A 22,593-nucleotide genomic window follows, 5' to 3' on the forward strand; every position below is an offset into this window, starting at 1 on the left:
TTGCGCTGAGCAGGAGGGTAGACTAGAGCCCTCCTCAGGTCCCTTTCTACCCAAATTATTCTTACTCCCCAGACCTTAGTTTCTCATTACTATAGCACTCATTCTAGACCCTGGCAAGATGATGAATTCTGCGCGGTGAAGGTCTTCCTTAAAACTGCTTTCTGCAGTGTCCCTCCAACTTCCAGTCAAAACAATGGTAGCTGAAGAATATGGTTGTACAGGAAGAGAAGCTGGGAAGCACGCAAGTGACGATTAAAGAAACGCCTACAATATTTACAAAAAAGGATAAGAGAATATGTAATAGTGCTTTGTGCAATGTGGGTGGCCAGTTTTCCTTTGCAGTAAAGACACATGACTTTGCCAGTGGCAATGAAATTATATTTTGATTACCAGTATGAGCAGTTCATAGCCCACTATTATCATATAAAACTAAGACAAATCTAAACACGCAGTAACTTAGCACATCTAGCTGGGTCTTTGAAGCAAAGTGACAACCGTATACTTGTTATCACACTATTACAATGCAATTAAAAGTACAGAATGAATAATTAAGAACTTCATCAATTTGATATATCTCACGTAACAAATACTCTCAGCAAGCACTTGCAACAAGCACAAAACAACACACATTTTACCACAGCACCTTGATCCTAAATGAACTGTTACATTTTTACTTATACGATCTCCAGCCATTAGCACAATATTATCTTGTGCGTTTGGCATGAATAAGATGTGAAATCCCTTTTCATATCAAGTTTGCTACCCTTAGCTGTAGGAACAATAGAAACAGCAGAGTACGAGTTGCCAAGCTTGCCTACTGCATTTGTAAGAACTAAGGTCAGAAATTGTAAAAGCCATCTCAAACTGTAGAAATTAATACATTAAAGACACAACAGATTTACGTGACCACAGACATCCTGCATTTTGAGCTCCTTTTGAAAAAAAATATGCAAGGAAAGCTACTAGGTGAATTTTTTGGCCACATTTCTTAGTCTCTGCAGGAAGAGATAAGCGACACAGATGAGAACACTGTTGGGCATTATCTATCGAACCTCTACTATTTACATACCAACATTTGTGGTTTAGAGAAGCTCTAGAAGCTTTTTTATATCCCGTGTACGATTTCATTTTATTTGCAACAATTGCACTGTAACACAACACTTCTGTTGTAAAACATTGTGTTTTACTCCTGTTTATTATATCACAATTGCATTTACTTCATTCAAAAACACAAGTCTAGTATCATGGTGTGAGCTAGAACTGTGGGTTAATGAAACCTGTATATATTTCTTTTTATTTGATTCTGTGTTAAATTAATAAGATTAGAGGTGTATTGAATTTTGCATATATAAAAGTACAATACAGTAAAATAATAAATCCTTAAAGTGTGACTGTCCATTAGGACAACTGTAGTTAAACTCTGAAACACACTAACTCACTCTCCTAAGGTATACAGCATAGTCAGCAATGCACATTAAATAAAACTACTAAAATATGCAGACTGATCAGTAAAGTTAGTGCTTACACCTGTAAAGGCCAGGAAAAAAAAAAAAAAACAACTACCACACTACACAGATTGGGAATTTTAGTCCATCAAAAACTCCACAGTATAGTAGAAGGCTCAAGTGAAGTATGAAAAGATGCAGTCAGTCAACTGTGAAAAGATGCAACATCAGTGATTTGTTAAGTGTGTTATAAGTGAATTTTAACCGTGTTAAAGAAAGTGTAAATCCTTCTCACACAGGCTTGCTTAACAAACACGCATGGTCAGCTACAGAAGTGCAAACAAAAAGGATCAGCTGTTGTTTACTCTCAAAGAAATACGAAAGTGTAATGAGTGAATTACTATTAATGAGCAGTCTTTAAATGAAGTTAACATAGCTAGGGGACCTGCTGTTCAGCACAGTCTTTCAAGCTGAGGAAAAATGAATGAAGAAACTTACTCAGTTCAGAAGAGTCCTAAATTTAATAGTAGATAGACACACTACACTGGTAATGCTCAAACTTCTCAAACTGTCCTTAGGTTGTGGTACCATCAGAATCTCTTATATATCCACTTAACCTTTTTTTAAACAACACTGAATTAACTTTACTGAAAATTTAAATCCAATCCGAGAGAGTGTTTGGACACAAAAGGAAAAAGGGAGAACCGAAAGCCACAAGATCCTTTATTGTGAACATGTATCGCATGTACACTCTGCCCTAGAAGGGAAGAAGGTCTGAGTACCCGAGGGAGGCAGAAACTAACAATAGATTCAAAAAATGCAACAGTTTACCTCACACAAATAAGGAACAATCCCACTGAAAAGACCAGAATCTATCACTTTTTTTTTGTCCTCTTGCCTTTAAACTTCATCCTTTTTCAGCTCCTATTTATTTGTTACTAAAGCTATATAGAAGCAATATATTCAACTTGGCAGTCAAATTCTATTCTTAGGGTTGGAAATACTGTTCGGTAGAGCAATCACAGGGAAAGGAGGCAAGAGGAATACTTCTGTGAAGACTAAATGTATTTGTCAAACCGATCGTTGGGAAGTCATAAAACTCTAAGTCTTGGTATTTTCCTCTTTCTTCCTCCACCAAGAATTCAAAAACATTTCAAACATTTAAAATGTTATCAAAACTTGCATGCTTTGCAGATATGAATATAAATAGAGTGGTTAATACTCATTTTGTGGCTATAGCGATAAAGGGAATATGCTGCAGGCACAGACATGAGCTTGCTCTGAATTATTCTGCGAGCCCATCAAAAATTGCACAAATGATCAGCACAGTTCCATGATTTTGGTGATATAATTCACCACTCTGCAGAGCTTATTAGCTCAGGTTCACAGCCACGCTAAATGCCTTTAGTTTTCTGGAGTGCAAAGAGAAACTCTGTCTTTCCCAAGTACATTTACACTGATGCCACATCCAGACTACCAGTACAAGCTATAAAGACAACCTATGTGTATCTCACGCACATATATGTATGATGAATATTTAGATTGTTCTTAGCTATTACAATTTTGCCTTTTTAAATGCTTTGTTTTGAGAAGATTTCCCTAGTGACCTACAGAATTTTTTTAAGATTGATAAAAATTGCAGTGATGCTCTCAGCACACCAAGATCTCCACTTACAAAATTTCCATATAAAAGTACTACGAAAGATAACTTGACCCAGATAATCAAGGTAAATACAAGACCGGTCCAAAGCCACCACTGTGCCATAGCTATCCAACTTAGAATAAGACAAAGATTCTATAATAATTATACTTACCACAACTATGAATAACTTCGAAGACACAACGTATACAGATTTGGGGGTTCACATCACACAGGGACTGATAACAAACCATGAATCTCTCGCACATATGTACAGGACAGCGTAAGGGAACCTAAGGCAGTAGCTCTGACTGCTTCTTGACATCAGCATAAGGCATACTTCAGAGAAGTCTCCAATTTCCCCATCTTCTGCTGCTCATCTTAGTTTTGCAACTTTTCTGCACGTGCTTGCTCTTGTGCTAGTAACGAAGCAGGGCAGCTCTGAATTTCATCTTTTAACTCAGATTATTGCGTTGTCTTAGATTCAAAAACAGAGGTGCAATGATCAAAAAAGCTTCCATTTTTATCAATTCCTCTCGTGATCTTTTTCCTTATATCAATTCAGACAAAATTTGTTATATGTCCAAGTGTCATACACTGTTCTGTGCAGATTAAATAAAACCCCTGACCTCTGCCCTCCAGCTGATACTCATATCCCATGCAAAGGCATCATCTAGCCTTGTATTTCAGTCACCTGTGGCCTTCCATGTGATATCTTGGAAATGCAGGAAAATTTAATTTCCTCACAGCTTTTCTGGAATTGGATCTTCCCATCACTTTAAAACTAGGAAATTTTTTTGGACAGAAAGATCTTTTTAATTAACAAATTCTTTTATGCTGGAAAGATTCCTACAAAACTTTGAAATCAAATCACATGTTGCTCAAAGCTGAGTATTTTTTAAAATCCACATCCATCTTCCTCACTTGTTAAGAGCTCTTCTGCCTTATCTTTTGGTACCCCACACCACACAAAGTGTATGAATAGGATCAATTGAGGGAAGACCTAGTGAAGACAAACGATGAAATCTTGAATTACTAGAGCATTTTGCTTCCTCTCTCTCTTAAAAGAAAAAATAAAATCTATCTCATAGGACACATGGTGGGGGACTGATGTGACACTGAAGCATTTGCTGTGACTACCCCTCCCAACAAAGTGGCAGGTTGTTCCTATGTTAATATATTGACATGTCACAATCGATGTTTTTCAGCATAATCTACATCTCTTTCAGTGAACTGATAGCAAAATTGTACACTTGAAGTGCTCAGGTTTGCTGTCAGGCCTCCCCTACTTAAGACTTGCATGCAAATTTAGCTTGCTTTCTGAGAACACCACAAACAAAACCAAACACCAAACCCAAGAGAAACCAAATATTCCAACCCTGAACTCTTCTTCACTCCCTCTAGCAACTCACATCACAAAACCCCCTCCCGAGCCCACCGCAGGGACTTGCCCTGTTTGGCAGAACCACACCTCACCATTTAGACTTGGTTTTATCCATTAGGGAGTGCAGGCAATCCCTGCACACTGACACAGCTCCAGAAACGCACTCCCCACTGAATACTACCGGCAAATCATTAAACCAATGCATACAGTTCACAGCCTGTCTGAGGATGGCTGTCATTTCACATCATGGACCCATGCTCTGAGGCAGGCAAGGATACTGCCCAGCATCCTACAGGGGAGCTCTTTCTAAAACTGCATATAGTGTGTCTGATATGGAGTGATAATGAGCAAACCCAAATTCTAGTCCTAAATCAAATTTTAATTCACATGTTTATTTAATGTAATCTCTCATCAGGATTAATGTAATCACATATTCAGGATTTTAGATTAAGGTATTATGGTGTGTAAAAAGAATAAGAAAGATGGAGTAAACCAAACTAAATTGTGTTCTGCAAGAAAGCGAGGCACCATTTTAATTGTGGAGTGCTATACCAAACTCTAATGGCCTATTCCATCATATTTCTTAAGGAGCATATAACATTTTGTGTAAACAAACTAAATATTTAAAAATTTATGGCACCTTTTGACCAATACACATTTCTTTGTTGCTAAATGGCTTTCCAATACAGGCTGTATCTGTATTAACTGATACCAGAAGAAAAGTCCTAAAATACCATCAACTTTCCAATTGTTAAAGAAAGCCCACAAAACAACACAGGAAGATGCACAGGATTTTAATTATATAACACATGTATATATCCTAAACATAGACAGATAATCCATTTTTATGCATCATTCTAAACCTATTGTAATAACTGCACTCCAGCTCAGGTAATTTCATTTCACATTCTATCAAGAACATACCATTGGAGTTTTATTTAAACGATAATTATTCTTTTGAAGAACTTGTAAGACAGGATAATAGAGTTTAGAGAAATTCTTTGCCCGGGTGGGATTTCTTAGGAAGTTTTTAGAAAGTAAATCAATAAGTGTTTGTAGATTGAAAATCTGATCACACTCATGGCAGTCCCAAGAGGGAGCTGTGAAATTGTCGTTTCAGTGAAAGGATCTCAGCAGAATTAGTTATCTGTCCCTGAAAATTGCTAAAGGATAGGGGACAGCAGTGGGTGTCGCAAAGGCAGTCAGAATCAATATAACAATACTGCGTGTTATTTATACCAGCAGGCCTCTGCCTTGTCTGTGATCTCTATTAGAAGAAAGGTTGAAATTTCCTTTATGCTTTCCTTTGTATTTTATTATATTTGACCAAGACTGGATGACTATTTGGGGAGGGTCTAAGGAGGAGCTGTTGATAGGTACGATATGGTGATATGAAGTTTTATTTCCAGTTCATTACATCAGATATGACTTTAGAGAACCAACACTCTCTGAAAGCTCCGGGATTTACATTTTCTTCCCCGCCCCCTTACTATTGCTATAAACAGTTTCTAGTGTGGGAAAAAAAAAAGAAAGAGTAACTGCTCACAAAGACCACTACTTGATATTTCTACCAGTAAATGATGTATAGGGATAAAGCTGACCTTATACAGAAAAAAAGCTGAAGAGCATCTCAGTGAAAAGTCCATTTCTGGAAGGTTCCAGAGACCCCAGTAGAGATTCAGGGATGATTACATCTTCTCCATGGGCACAGAAATATCCAGATGCCATCATTTCTGAGATATTCATCTGTGACACCATGGTCAGCTTGCTGAGGATTCAAAGCCTCATTTTAAAGGACGCTAGTGTTAAAGACAGCTGTACAAGCAGCTGCTCTTCCAGCAGCTTCACCTTGGAATAATGACAGGCAGGAACAGTCACAAATGCAGAAATCTAGAATTTACACCTGCGACCTGGCATCAGGTTTCTCTTGAACACTTCCTCATCTCTCCTCCTTTTACTCCTACTATGTAAGCATGTTTCCTGTATAGTAGGAGCAAAACTTTAGCTAGAACTGAAGCCATAATTCAAGAACTTACTTACTTTAAGCCAAGTCTCTCCAGTGGATGCAGAAGACAGCACAAATTGCTAATTAAAAAGGGACAGATGACTAAGATTATTGTCACGAGGACCAATAGCACAAGACATTAAGGTTTAGTAGTTGATGGGCACTTTATTCTTTTATTCATGCTGCTTTTTCTCATTGCGGTAATAATTTCTCCCTTCTTGTGGTATCGGTTCTTTGAGTGCGAGTAGATGCCCGAGTTATACAGGTCAGATTAACAGTGAACGTAGAAGGCAGTAACACGTGTATTGCTTACATACTTGCCAGTACATTGAGGGTGGGGTTGCCCAAAGGGGAATAAAACTATACAACCTCTCCATTCAGGAATCTCTGATCAACTCCTGAAGAGCAATCCCACCGCCTACTTCCTTGGCGTACATAACTCCCTTCCACAGAGAAATCTGTGCAATCAAAAGTCTCTCACAAGAATGTCCTCTAAGACTAAAACCTTGCTCACACTTGAAGGGAAAGGTCTCAGGGGAACGGAGATGACAACTACTACTTAGTAACAACTTCATGACAACTGGAACAACTTTGTGATAATAATGAAAATAAACATGAAGATATTTTCTTTTCAGTCCAATCTTGCGCTGAGAGAAATGAAAAATACTTCTTGTGGTCTCAGAAACAGAACATGGTTTTATTTCGTACAATACACAGTTTCTGCACTGAACAGCACCCTATGAGTGGCCTGGCATGAAAAGAACAAATGCAAAGCTAAAACCACAGAGAAAGGAAGAAGCCGTAAGTAGATATTAACAACCAAAGCTGCTTCTCAAAAGAAAATATACCACCTAGTTAACCAATAGGGACATATGGTCCCTTCCTGCGCACAGGACTGGTACGGCAGCTGCAAAATACACGCGCTTCAAAACAACACGTGGAAAGGCTGCTTCCCTGGCTGGGATCGTTCCTTTGTGTCACTTAGCCCATACCACACCATACCCCGAGTGAAAAGGCACTCTGTCTCAGCTAGACACTAAGCTGCTTGTTCCATAACACAGCTCACAAATATCTTAAAACCCAAACCCAACACAGACACAAATCTTCAAAAGCCTTTCCAGACACTTTCATTACAATTGATGCCATTAAGTTGTTCTCAGATCCTACGAACTCCTGTTGGGTTTCAGGTCCACCGTGCTTATGATACTCCCAGGAACCCATCTGTCATTCTGTGTGCTGTTGGAGAAAGATCTAACGTTTAATCAGAATTTTCTTCACCGGCCTTTTTATCTTACTGTGGAAAATAATAACAGAAATAAGACAATTACTTAAATAGCTGCTTGGCCAAACTTCAGTAAGAACTGCAGTCAAGCTCTAATCAAGCTAATAGGAAGGAGAATGACTGGAAGAACATTAGGGATGAGGAGAAATAAGTGAAACCCTACTTTTACTTGCGAAAATCAGTAAGCCAATGTGTTTGCAGACAGATGTATCTGTTACCTCATGTAGAATAAATTTGTCTTATCATCAGATACACATTTTACCTTTCACAGATACACATATTAAGATGGCTTTGTACTAGTGATTCTAAGAGCTCTGCTGTAAGGCAGCATTCCTCTAGCACTGAATCCGACTTTGTGACAAAGTGCCAATTTACAAATGCTTTTTAATCTTCTCTGAAATTTATTCTCTGAACTTAGATGAGTTAGCCAACTGTTGCCTGATATATTTGTAGCCTGCCAGTGTTCTCTGAAAACAAGAGCCCTAGAAATCAAGTCCTTTAACTAGCACAAAACTTGGGTTATTGCAATTTACCTGCTTATTTACCTACTGAGAACTAACTCGGGTATCTGTCAAGGACAGCCCTCATAGACATAAAACTGAAGGTGAAATCATGGAACGTCATCTTTCTTCCTTGGAACTATTTGCTGGTGGCCATACAGGGGGGAAAAGGGAGCGCTGCTTGCATGCAGGGACGCTGGTCTGTTGGAGTTACAGAGCTGCTCACAAATAGCTGAATCTGTGAAATACTGTGAACATACAGCTACTGTGAAACACAGTTCACTTCACAGCTTCAAGCTAGTACATGAGCTAGCAGTAAAAGAAATGCTCCCTGAGATTACATCCCTTGTGCGATGCCTCTTAGGGAAACAGACCACTCTCCATATTACAAAAAGGCCCCTCTTTTCTCACCCAGATTACCATAAAAATTTTACCACAAGCCTGAGGAACAGACTTTTTTCCCTCTAGAACTCAGGAAAACTTATCATATGCTCATAATAAGTTAACGACTAAAAAACATCTGTTAAATTTGGAGATAAAAGAGTGATAAGAAGGCCCTGAGGATGACTTTTAAAGGTATTTTCCTGAGGAAAGTATGAAAATTCTCCTCATCTAAGGAGAAACATGGAAATTACCAAAACTCTTCTTCATATTTCTGACAACCCAAATATCTCCTATTGCCTTATAAAACCTGCTACAAATCCACCTCAATCCTGCTCAGTTTAATCTCTCAGACCCCTTCACAATTGCCTTTAAACTTCCGCTCTGCAAGTGCAGTTTTAGACCATAGTGAGATTTGCAGGAGTTGAATGGAAGACACATGCCTCCAATCTGGAGCTTTGTGTAACCGTGCTCAGCCATAAATCCTTCTGAAGTCACAGAGCCTGGCCAATAAAAATGAAGTTAATTATAGCGCTATTTTAACATGAGTATGTAGGTTATGCAACTCAAAAGAATAACTCGGTAACTATTTTAATGGAGGTCATCATTATTCAGAGACATTTGAGAGAATGCTCTATGTGCTTTAATCATTGGAAAAGAAAGGTCTCAGCAATCGCAAAGAAGATTTTTATGATTTCTACAGAACAATGTGGCTTTGCTACCATGAAACAGAGAAGACAATAGAAGACATCAGAAAGGAAAAGGAAAGCTTTTCTCATCACACCTGTAAGTTCCTGCTGTGCATTGGACATTTAAGCTCAAATGGCCTCTTTTCCCAAAGAGAATTTTAAATGCTCTTCTTAACTGAGTGTATATTAGACTTGATCAATAGGCAGCTAGGGATCAAATCTTCAAAACCAGGCAGCACTCAGCAGTTCTCATTATGACCTGAATGTCCAGTTTATCAGATGTTCAAGCAACTAGAACAATTCTGGGACTCGAGATTGACCCCGTCCATAGAAAAATGACAAACTATTTTGTATAAGCATAATTTTTGCCTCCCCCCCCCCCCCACTCTGGAGAAAAAGCACTCTTGGTTCCTGGACACTCAAAAGACGTTCATAAAACTTCAAATAGATGAAATTCCTTTTGTGGTGTTGTTTCAAATCCCCAACAGTTGTAAGGTATCATATTTTACATTCAGAATTGCAAGAAACAAAGTTTCATTGAGAGGTTCTTCTATTCCTACTCTCAAAGCACAAGCTTGGAACAAAAATGCACTTTATGTTGAGGATATATTTCCCACCGCAGGAAGACCTGATTGTGAAAAGTCATACATCGCCATAAAAACCCCCGTATCGTCTCCCAGTGTACAGGTACTGAGAAAAGTCATCATAAAACTTAGCTAAAACCTCCAAAGATTAGGACCATGCTGATATTTTGATACATTTTCAAACACGTTTTGCCAGGACTTCCCCTGAAGTTGCACAGCAGACCACAACTAGAAATGAAAATAAAGACATCATCTCTCTCGTGTCCTCAGTGAAAACTCCTTCACTGGCAGCCACACCACATCGGAAAAGGTGGCGTATGAAATGAATGCAGCAGACAAAAAGCTGTAAGTTAGAAGGAAAGAGTCTGAAACAAACCGAGGCACTAAGGTTGCTGCTGGACGAGAAGGGGAGTTACAGCCAGCTGAGACAGAAATGTACATATGTGGCACTAGAGGGGCAGGGTGACAGAATGAGGAGACAAAGGGCAAAAAGGGCCTGAGAAGAGAGATGGCACAGAGTACTCTTAACTATCAAATCTTAAGAGCCTCAGACTGGGCTATAAACTGAGAATATTATTTTATTTATTTACACGGATATTAACAACAAACAACAAACCCAAAAATCAGTCAGTCTCTGTGAAACATAAGATAACACAGAGATAATCAACACAGTAAGGTCCGTAAGTTATTTAATCTCATAAGGAGTATTTGAGTAGCATACAGTAAACAAGGCACGATCCACAACCTGATCAAAATGGGCCACGCAACAGCGAGATAAAACCTCTCCACTCTGTGCTAGGACAGACGCTCCGTGAGGGAAAACCAAGGACTACGTAACTGATTATGGAAGACTAACATACATGCAAGAAAAGCAAAGCCATACTTTTTCACCTTCTACCTTGAAACAAACCTTATTTCATTCCTTTAGATATATGTATACACTCATTTTGTGCATATAGTGAAGCCAGACTGAAGTGCGCTAAGTCATTACAAGCAATGCTGAAACTTGCCTCCTCAAACCACTGTCTCAATGTACTTCAAAAATGTATTTCTACTGTTTGTGGGTCATTCCAAAGCAGCACCAGACAGGAATATTCTCCATTACAGTATTAGCCAAAGACAAAAGTACCCTGACAGCTCTTGGGCCCTTCTAGAGCTCCAAGATCGGCACATTTCAAACTTCTGAAACCAAATGCACACAGTGCTCACCAACTCGTAAGTCTGATCTCTCACCCAGCTCAGTCTTCACACACACACTCACATTTGGTATTTGCAGAAAGGGTAGGTTGCTCCTGCAGTCAAACAAAACCCAATGTATTTTCTTTGCAGAGACCAGCACTGGCTTGTACTGATCTATTTCTACTTACCCTAGTACACCTCCTGCTACAAAGAAACAACTCAGTTTCCTAGCCTTCTCTCCTCCCTTTATAGTACTTCCAAATATAATTCAAGTTAAAACAAATCCCGCTTGCCTCCCCCACTGTTGTAACCATCTGCAGGAATAACTCCCCTCCAATAACATAAACAGTTTTTGAGAAAGATAAGGTCAAGCTGGGACAGGCTTCAAAGAAAGGGTCTGATACTAGTCCAGCAAACTCTTTCATAAGAAAATGAAACGAACAAAAAGAAAACAAAACTATGCTACTTTATTCTTCTAAGATGAAGAAGAGAGGAGACAGGATTGCCTCTAACCATGACAAGAGGATCAGTCCATTTTCTTTTTAAAAGGAATTAAATCAATTAACAAATTGGACTTTATGGTAGTTTATGGAGACGACTAGAATCAACGGTCCTCTATCTAATTTATAAACTGACTTAGCTGCTGAGAAAACACTAGCCACTGCTTTTTCTGAACCAGGCACATATATAAATACATATTGATAATACAGTGGAGTAGTCATGTTTTTGTCATGCGTTTAAGAATAGTAGCAAAATCTATCATTTTGCGAGTACTGAAGAAGGGAGAAGAATGCTGTAGAAACTTTTTTCACATTACAGGAAACAAAATGTTTCTTTTTCCAGTATGCTGGGCACAAAAATCCCCAAGAAGGTTTGAGAAAACCTGTTCCTAAGGTTGAGGTTTAAGCTTCTAAAATGAATCTGAACCCAGCTAGATTCCAACAGTGTTTTGCGAAAAATCCCTTTGCTTTCTATAGTGCACTTCGTCACTGAAAACTCAGTCATTAAAAATGTCACTGGGGAGCTTGAAATTTGCGGTATTCAGTAGTTACCAGGTCAAAAGTGCTCAGTCTCTATGTTAAAATAAAACTACTAATTAACATTAGTTAAAAAAATCCCTGAGGTGTAAAACCTGACATACTTAGGGGAAAGGCAGCAAAGTCCTACTGGATTTTTAATTATCATACATTACTGTAATTGGTTCAACCAACCTGATTACAGCCTTGAGGACACACATTAGCAGCTCCGCTGACCAAGGGTCACTGGCTGGAATTTGGTAAGCAGTTCCTTAACGGGGGAAGGAAGGGGGTTACAGAGCAGGGTGCCAGAACGGAGATTATGACAGGACAAATTATCCTGACTTCTTCAGACACACCTCCATCCCAAACTCTGACATTAGACACCACTTCTACGGTTCACTGCAGATTTATGCTTAGAAAGGAGGAAAAATGTTAACAACTTGACGAATGCTCTGGAGGGTTTTCAGTTTCATCTGTTTTAGACAAAGAAGTATGTGGTACCAATGTGCTTTTGACTAATAAATATTCTGATACGTTACTTCACTTATTTAATAGCTATTTTGGTCCAAGTACTAAAAGCTATGTAAAGTTGAAAAAAAATAATCAAAAATTAAACCCTGTGAAAGTACTTTTGCAGCTCTAGTCTTGAGGGACGAACAGAAACTTTGTGCATTAAATAATTCAATGTCTATAAGCACTAGCAATTTACACACACCGCAGAGCTTTTGACAGGCATTTTCTGTAATTGCAAATGCTTCAATAAGCACAACTAGGGCTGTTTAAGTTACCAGTGCATTTTTAAAAGAGGGAATTAGAGCTATCCATTCCAGATCATTGCTCATGGAAGCCAAGGAGATTTCCTACTGCTACAATAGGTGGTTACCAAAGAACTATCCTTTCACCCTGGGAGGCGTACACACTCCCTCTACTATTCCCTCTGCATTATCAAACACAAATCTTTATAACTGAAAAATAAACCTGATTATCAACATATCTTTCTGGACTGCACAATGCGTATTTGTAATATTATTTTATCTCATTTGAAGGTTCAGGAAATCCAACTTCCATCAGCTTGAAATCTGTTCCCCTTTCGTTCTGCCTAACAGAAGCGCAGAACTGTTTGTTCATTGGGGTGTTTATTATTAGAATGTCTAGCGCAAAAAGGGAAAAACATCCAAAAAAGCTCCAAGCTACAATTTTACTCTGAAGTCACATTGATAGCAGGCAGTATTTAACACAGTTGAATGTCATCAAGCTACTTTGCCATAGAATATAGAAGAGGAATAAATAGGAGCGATGTATTCCAAGACATGGATCTCCAGGCTTCACCCCTACCCAAATAAAGGACAACTTGTTTATACCAAAGTGAATCCTGTATGGCACCCAAAAATATTTTTCATCTGTGAAATTTTTCATCATGTTTCCTCTGTGTTCTCAGAGATGCTAAAATAACAAATGGAATGAGATCTTTCTCTAGAGAAAAAAGGAATTCTATTTTAATGGCCATATATTAAGCACTGACATCTGAATCCTGTCACTTCTACTCAGTAAGTTCATTTCGATTAGCCACAGCACACCTTTGACCTCAGGACTGGCCGCATTGTCTTTTCAAAATTTCGTCAAAAACCTTTTTTCATATTTTTTTTCTTTTTTCTAAAATCCTCAAAAGGAACCATTCTCCAGAAAGAAAGTTAGTATGCCATTCTCTGGCATCCCTCTTCTGCGCAGTGTAACCTATGCTGCAGGGCTGTTGAAGGCCTACATAAAAGATAAGCTTCGACTGTCAGTTCCCTATAAAGGAAGGAATAGGCTGGGTGACCTCAGGAAACTGCAGGTTTTCTTCTTCCTGTCCAAAAGAGGAATCATAAATTCTTTTCTGTATCTTCCGTCAATTAAAAACAAATAAAAAACATTTTGGACTGAAACATCAGAAATTTGTAAGAGAGAAATATCATTTGCCCTGTACACCCACTAATAACAGGCTCATTTCATGAGATTACGGAACTCCATCAGTCAGTTATTTTCAGTGAATAATACTTCTTGGAGGCAGGATGATGACTAACAAAGTAAGTGAGGGCAATGAGCAAACGAAATGAAAGCAATTATATGCCAAGAATCACCAGCTTAAAGGAATGAGCATCGACAACCGCAGGCAAAATTGATAGGAACACAAGTGCTGGGCAATCAACACAACTTACAAAGATCAAGCGTTACTTTCCATGTTGGTGGAAATCAAGAACAGCACAGCACAGCTAGCTGGTCGAGGGAGGCGACTGTCCCACTCTACACGGCACTGGTGCAGCCCCACCTCAAGTTGTGTGTGCAGTTTTGGGCACCTCAGTAAGAAGGCCATCAAACTACTAGAGTGTGTCCAGAGGAGGGTGACCAAGATGGTGAAAGGTCTCAAGGGAAAGACTTGTGAGGAGCGGCTGAGGTCACTTGGTTTGTTCAACTTGGAGAAGGCTGAGGGGTGACCTCATCACAGTCTACACCTTCCTCAAGGGGGGCAGTGGAGGGGGAGGTGCTGATCTCCTCTCTCTGGTGACCAGCAATAGGACACAAGGGAATGGCATGAAGCTGTGGCAGGAGAAGTTCAGATGGGACATTAGGAAAAGCTTCTTCACTGACAGGGTGATCAGTCACTGGAACAGGCTCCCCAGGGAAGCAGTCATGGCACCAAGCCTGTCAGAGTTCAAGGAGCACCTGGATGATGCTCTCAGTCATAAGACTTAGTTTTAGGTAGTCCTGTGAGGAGCCGGGAGTTGGACTCATGGGTCCTTATGGGTCCCTCCCAACTTGAGATACTCTATGATTCTAAGAATCTCAGCAGGAAAATAGCATAGGTGGCTCAGAGAAGAGTCACGAACAATACAATTAAGGTACAAAGGTGCTCCATCTATTGTGGAAGTGGTCACAGTTCAGAGAAAACAAAAAACCCAACGTGACATCAGCTACTACACAGCTGCTCAATTAACGCTTTGTCCTCACAATAATAGCTACATTACAGAAGACAAGCTATTAGGAATAAACAATAGCAGGCATATCCCCTGAGAGATGGCCTGCTAAGAAGTGACTTCAGTATTATGAAGTATTATTTAAGAAAAAACACATATGTATGATCTTAACCATGTACCTTACAATGTAATATAATCCTTAAAGTACGATAACACATCATGTTTCCAATACATTATAATGCCCTGGTGTTTACACTACATCTGTTGGTGTTTACAGAATCCATGGTTTCATTCCCTCCTTGAAAATCCACAGCTGCTCCTAACTTTTTCTCAGTCACACCAGTTTACTACCCAGAACAATGCCCCCAAATAAAGCATCTGAAAATGCATACATACACAACCCTTTTTTTTTTTAAAGTCATGTTTTTACTGTATTGTGAAGAGTTTGAGTCTTCGTTTGGGTTAGTTATGACTCAGTTAGATCAAAACTAATTGTCTAAGCATCTATATGTCCATGCACCCATCCTCAAAAATGCTTGTATCTTAAATTTCAAACTTTAAAACTTAAGCCTTTAAAGCATTGAAATGTTGCTCATGCCTGTAACATTTCTTAAATGGAAAGAAAAAATGCCTTTTTCTTTTTTACTTTTGTATTGAAACTTTCAAAACAAACAAATAAGGTAATTAATTAGAAAAAAATTTCTAAAGGCTAGCCACGAAAATAGCCAAGAATTTGAAGGCTACAAATATAAAGCAATTGTGACCTTAAATAAAGGCAAGGTTGTCCACTGTTGATAGTTTATATATACATGAATTGACAGAAAGACAAAGACGGTCAGAAAGACAGAAAGAAGCAACCACAGCATCGCTAGAAAAAACTGACTTTGGCAGTAAGTTTCTCTCGGGAGAAAAGGCAAAGCCAATTCTTAGTGCAACATAATGATTGCCATATATATTAGATAACGTATAAGCGTGTTTGGAAACACCACCATACCACCAGTCTGGATTGTGAATAACGTTATCATCATTTCCATGTCAGCATGTTAACTGTATTTCTTTAGAAGCATTTCTTCTACTAACAGCCATATAACTTATTGGCACCAACAATTAACCTCTCTTTCCAAACACACTTACGACTTACTGTTCTGTGGCTGCCTGTCTCCAACAGTTTGAAACATTTTACTCTACTAGTCACACTGGGTAGGAACATACACTTGTGAGATTACAGCCTAGTGTATTTAAAGTCATTTTTTGTGATTCAGTGCTAGTTTAAGAAATTGAATCAAATCTATCTGCCATCTCAGTAATGTACAAACTCTGTTTTACTATTTTATAAATCAGGCATTTCAATGCCTTTAATTAAGCAAGCACTCTATTTGTACCATAAAGTCATAGTAAACCTAAAGGAAAGCAAAAGCAAATGGTTGGAAACTAGGAGAAATCTGGCACAGTTGTATACTGTCACTTCATCTCTTCCGACTGTTCACTAGGAAAATTAATGTGCTCGTTACTACCTTTGACAGTTATAAAGATGTCATTTACTTGGTCTAAAGTGGGTATCAGAATATACATTGTCTTGATGACAGCAATAAAGAAATAAAAAAAATCACTTCAGGAAAAAAAGTGATCAAAATTGCTATGAAATTCCCATTACCTCTGCACTTCTGATAAAAATCATGACTTTGGCAATCCGCACATCTGAGCCAGAAGCAACTGAAGTGTTAACTAAGACACTAGTAAAAGGAAATCGATTCTAAAGCCAACAAGAAATCATCAAGAACTGAAGACTGGATTACACTTAGAGATTAACCCCATGGAAGTAGCACATGATTTGGCCTAGACTTCCTAAAACCATACATTAAATAAATTTGGCAGGGACCATCTAACATTTGTCTTTCTAATAGCGATATGTTTGCTTTCACCCTTGTATGTTGTATGGTGGGTTACACAACAATTTTAAGAAAGGAAACCTTTCTGACCAGGATATTAGAGCCACAGCATCACCTTTAATAATGGTATGACACTGGTCAAACTTACTCCCCTGCCTTCCTTGAGCCATGATGCTGATTTTATCTCACCTGCGGACAGTGCTGTAAGCCTTAGCGCTACAGGGCATGGCTGGTGCACACATTTGTGTTTTCTCTGACCTCTACTGTTTTTTTTTCTCCACAAAAAAAATTATTTTTGTTTTCATTCCAATGTAAAAATGAAAATTCAAACTCTCCGAAGTTGCCTCTAGAAGATCCAAAAGCATACTAAATATATGCAGATTCTCCTGTGCATAGCACTTATTGACTAGTCTCAACAAGACAAATCAGTAGTATTCTTAAAGATTTTTCTCTTCCTATTCCTATTTTCCCTATTCTTAGCACAATATCCTCCTCTAAAAATAGATGTAATCCTTCAGGTTCCTGTTTGCATTATTTGCTTTCATGGTAATTCGGTTGTGTACAAGAAAGGTCACTTATTCCAATAAAACGTGCCTATTGCCTTGTGGAGCGGAGCCTAGCAGGAGCAAAACACTGAACGTTCTCATTACAAGAACACTCTACACAAAGCCTTACGAATATGTGACAGTCCATATAGTTCTCTTCACCACAGGTTCTAGACAGAAAGAAAAAATAACGAAACAGAGACAGTAAATTACTGCAGAAACGCTTTTGAACTGCAAGCTATAATGCAAATACTACATAGGAAAGTGCCTTCTTCACCTGAATCTTTCCACCTTTACACTCTAAAGCTATATATGACCACACAGATATCACAATAAAGTCACAATTCCAGTGTAAATACACAGGCAACAATCCACAAAAGATTTTTGAGAGGCTCTTTTTACCTGTTTATATATTACTCATAACCGTATTCTACTTCAGCTTTTTGTAAGATGCCGAGAATTGTTGACATTGGCACAATTGTGTATTTTCTTGCATTGACAGCACAGGTAATAGAAAGGGCTTTTTGTGTTCCTTGCTTACCAACAACATCAGAACTGAGCTACGCTGCCTGCTCATCATCATACGCCAGCTTTTCTTGTAGAAAACAACTGTATAAAGCAAAATGTAAGATAGACAAGGCATAAGTCACATCTAATATGAAGCATTAGATACAAAGTACACACGCACACATGTACGTGGCCACTAATGGCTCTTCACAAATTGGACTGCAAGCTCAAGATGCACAAAATGAGGAATACACCACCTTTTATCTCTTGCACTGCCAGAATGTAACACTGATTAAATAACACTTTTCTTCTTCAACTCCATCATGACAAGAACAGAATATATCACAAATTTCAGTAACTTCTAAATATATAGCAATTCCCTGAAATGAACAACTGTTCTTCCCATTTTACAGGAGGAGAGACTGGGGCACAGGGCCAACTAAGAAAACCGTTTATTATAAAATTAAGTTTATGGTTGAGCTGGGAACCGAATGCATTACTCTAATCTTAGTTCAAGCACACGCTATGTTTAGGAGGCACAAACTGAGAAATAACAAGATCAGCATTGCAATTCTGATCAATTATGCATGGATAATTTAAGAACATTTTGTGATAACGTGCAAAGCAGCTCAATTGATAACTTCTACCCGCTTGTCAGACTTTCATACCCTCTCCCAGCTTGTCTCCAAGAATTGAGCAGAAGTTATCAATGGGCACAAATTGACATTACGCTGGCCTGCAGGGAATCAGCCAATCATTTGGTCTTATGTGCTTAAAATCCATGCAGTTTTGGACTGCTTTATTCTCCTACCTCATCCCTTGATACACTGCCACTCTTTTCCAAACCTCACCCTACAGGCAGGCACACATATATGACTCCCAGACTGCTCCCAACTCCAAGGGTCTCAAAAGGTGGCAACTGTCTCTTACTGTGCAGGTAATCCAGCACATTTCTCATCTTAATTAGGGACTCCAGCCTCTATGGTTAAGCCTCTGGGCCTGGTTAAGTCCTAAAAGTTGACAAGTAACAGGAAATTCAAGACAGAAATCAAAAAAAACCCCAAACCGATTCAAGATACTTAAAGTCTGAGTAACTCCATTGTCTGACTTCTAAAGTGGACTCTTCTAAAGCATTTGATTGGGGGGGTAGGGGTGGTGTTAAACAAGTTGGTAGACAGCCTGTAACTTAGGCTATGTCTGGGTACAAGCTGTTTATCAGAAAATGAAGGCTTCATATCATAGACTCTGCTCTTTTGCCCTCTCTTTTCTCCCCAAAGTGAAGTGACAAAGAGATTTAGGTTGATGTTCTCAGAAGTTTGCATAAGATCTAGGAACACAAGCTTTCTGTATATAATTGAAGAGCCGTTAGACATACATTTCTTATCCAGTCAGACAAGGAATGCTAGAAAAGCCTTGAAGGCTTTTCAAAACAACAACCAATTCAACATTGCTTGCAAAAGAGAATATTGCTACACTGAAACAGAACCATGTACGGAAAAATTCAGATTTTTTTTTAATAGGTAATTTGTCTTCGGAAAGTAGCAGCACAATGTCTGCTGACACAAGTACTTCTGAATAAAACCCCATTTTTCATATTCCAACTCCATGGCGACTGACCTAAACACAGCATTCAGAATCCGTATTGATGCACATTTCTTAAGCATTTGATACCATTTCTTGTTAAGTATTCTCCTGCAGGAAACGTATCTACTCTTTTCGGCAATCTGCCGAGACAGCTGTATGGACAGCAACAGAATTTACACCGTTATTGTGCATAATGGCTAGTTCTTATGTTGACGTTCTGCTTGCATTTAAATAGTTGGAAAAAATCTTTCTGCTTAACGGACTTATTTTAAGCTGCCATTTAACAATCTTTCTGATACACCAACACAGGTCTGAGGTATAAAAAAAAGCACTGTCTTATCTATAAAATTACATCTATTGAATATAAATTTTCTTTTTTTTTATTTCCTCGGGGAAACAGAACTGGCGATACGGGTGTGATTTGGGTGTGAAAATGCTAACCCGGTCCAAAAGTATGTCCTGGGACAGACATTTCATCCAGAATAGCCCTGAAATATTTACTAGGAGGCTTTCTACTAGTCAGACATGGAAGGAAAGACTTGCACTTAAACTAAACCAAGTCTGAAAATTCTCTGTTTCTTTCTAAATACAATGACTAGTTCAAAAGTCACAATTTTCTGAAGAGCAGATATTAGACCCACAAGCATCAGGGAAGCTGACGTTTAAGAAAAAACAAAAACCTTTCTAACATACCTTTACGAAGTCCTCCTCTGTGCTGCAGCTGGCAGCCGTCCCTCCCAGGGACATGCAACCTATTTGGCAGCCGTTCCTACAGCCAGCCCAGGCCGCCCAACAGCCTTTTCCGCCCCGCAACCAGAGTTAGGCTGCCACCGTGCACCACGCACTCCAAAGCTTGAAGGGAAACGCAGTCCTTCATAGAAGCCCCCAGAAAACAAACCACGCTCACAGCTCCGGCAACGATGGCAAATTCAGTATTTGTGGAATGAGTTGAAAAATAACCTAATTTAGGGCAAATCAAATGAATTTGCAGCAAAGTACCTCCATTTCTCATTGGAAAATTCCATATGAAGGAAGTTTCTAGAAAAGGGCTAGAAAGACAAGATTCATCAACCTATCTACAAATAAAAAAACACATAGAAGGCAACAGTGTATAAAACACCTGCCATAAGGAATACAGTTTCTCCAGAAACTTTGCCATGCAACCTAGCTCTTTGCGAGTTTATGGGGAGTAGTTATAGCTGGAGTGCTCCCTGGCAAGACGTCCAGCTCTCGAAGAGCAGCGCGCTCAGTCCACAGACATGGAGCCGGGCACAGAACGCAGAAGCTTCCAACCATACCCAAACACGATTCGAGAACACCTGATGCTAACACACCAACGAAGGATTTACTGTTTCACCGATCCACAAGGTTTTAGGTCATACCTGAAAGATTGTATAAAGCTATCGAAAAGATTAATTAGTCCAGCAGTAAAAAGGTTTAGCCTTTAAGGAGTAAGCAATCCTGGGGCTTTTTTTGCAATGTCAAACAACAGAGCGTAATCCTGATTCTACAAGTCTAAATGAGATGAATGACATTTTCCAAGTGAGAGTGACTTCCCTGTTGTTCAGGAGAATCAATCTACCTATGTAAGCTTCACATTACCTTCAGGTATATGTCAAACTGCGAACACCAGCCTGACATTTGGGATAAACACCAGAAAGGTAGCAAGCACTCCTGCTCAGACATATGGCTCATACCCATGGAGACAGTTTCCACGTCAGTCAAAACCCTTCCTATTAATTGCAGCCAAACAGGCAGAAGAGATAATTATGTTAAGTCTTCATCCACTGAGCTCGAATCCTCTGGTTAGCTTATCCTATTTAAGCTTTCACTCGCACAGAAATATTCTACATGCACATCCATCCCAATAGCACTCTCATTTCTTTTGGGGAACTTCAATCAAGTTATAAAAATGCATTTGCTGCTGAGATGGGTAATGGGCATTAGGGAATTTTAGCCCTAATGCCACTCAGACAGATACCATGGCAACACTTAGCACAATGCCAAAAGTTAAAAAGGCCATACTGGGGTGGTCCGGAGGGCTAGGCCTGTTCTTTGCCTCTGATCACATCAAAAGCACAAGCCAAGGGAGCAGAATAAGAAGAGAAAAAACACAAACACCCTTGAATCTTTCTCTATGATGAACCATTTCCAGATCAGGCAGTGGTCAAGCCACATTCAGTTCAATTGCTCAGTATCTTGCAACGGTTTCTCCTCTAAAAACACATCTGCTCTTCCCTTTAGCCTGTGTGAACTTCCAGCACCCACAATATCCCCTGGAATTGTGTCCCACAGCTTGAACACCAGTGGGGTAAAAAACCACCTCTCCTGTTTGCACTGAGGCCTGGCTCCTGCAAGGTTCATCTGATGTCACCCGGTTCTTATACTCAAAGCAGTAGTGAACAACTGATTCCTACCAACCCGCTTTACGACACATTTTAAATTTATCGATTGATAAATATTGACTGGACATTTTCAGGGAACTATCTGTTGCACGTTCGAACTCTTGCTCCCAAATGGTAACAATCATCTCAGAGATGGAGTTAGAATTATTATTGTTCCCCCAAAGTTAGAATTATTATTTGCCCACGTGCATCTTTTGCCAATTACTTACACTGAATTTCATTTGGCATTTTAATGGCAATCACTCTTACAGGGTTTTCTGCAGATCTTCCTTGTCAGCTCACATCTTTAGTATCCCCCTAAACAACTTACTAGCATCACTAGATTTTCTCATCTCCCCAATAAGTCTATTTTCCAGGTCATTCATGAATGTAATGAACATGAGAGATCCGGATGGTATCAGGTGGTGAACTCCTTCCTTCATGAGGACTCATCCTAGACTCTTTATCTCTGTTTCCTACTTTCTAAACAATTGTTTGTCCAAACAAGGATTTCTCCACTGAAGTCCCAGCTGCCTAACTTCCTTATAACACACTGGTGAGCAATTTGGCCAAAAACTCTTTATGCAGAATCCTTCTCAAAAATCCCCACTGTTTGTTGCCCG

This window comes from Gavia stellata, chromosome 9 (assembly GCF_030936135.1).
Source record: "Gavia stellata isolate bGavSte3 chromosome 9, bGavSte3.hap2, whole genome shotgun sequence".
NCBI lineage: Eukaryota > Metazoa > Chordata > Aves > Gaviiformes > Gaviidae > Gavia > Gavia stellata.